Source organism: Nestor notabilis, unplaced genomic scaffold, assembly GCF_000696875.1.
Source record: "Nestor notabilis isolate BGI_N333 unplaced genomic scaffold, ASM69687v1 scaffold17289, whole genome shotgun sequence".
NCBI classification, from domain to species: domain Eukaryota; kingdom Metazoa; phylum Chordata; class Aves; order Psittaciformes; family Psittacidae; genus Nestor; species Nestor notabilis.
The window spans coordinates 7530-7842 of NW_009944275.1; the positions used below are offsets into that span (position 1 = coordinate 7530).

The 313-nt window shown below is 68.1% G+C and overlaps 1 protein-coding gene across 1 annotated transcript in view; it reads left to right on the top strand.

Annotated features, from left to right (window-relative positions):
* The window catches only part of LRRC26 (leucine rich repeat containing 26), a 4910-nt gene that overhangs the window by 2998 nt on the left and 1599 nt on the right, over positions 1-313 (top strand). The window lies entirely within an intron of this gene.

Sequence of the window (313 nt, forward strand, 5' to 3'; positions counted from 1 at the left end):
TGCCGGGGCGGGCATCACCACGGAAATATTTGCTGAGAAAAGTTCAGCTCCACCCCGAGGCAAAACCGGGGCTGGGAGCGCATCGGCTCCGGGGCTGCACATCCACCCCTCCGGGGAGCGCAGCACCTCCAGCCCTCACCGCTGAAGGTGCTGGGTGGCTGGACAAGGCGACAGGCAGCAGGGATCCTGCCCGTGGGGAAGCCCCGGTTCTGGAGGTCCGGAGGTGTCCGTCGCTCGGTAGTTAGCCATGGGGTGCTGGTGGTGCCGCGGCACGGTGGTGGCCTGGCTGCTGCTGCTGTGCCCTCTGCCCTCG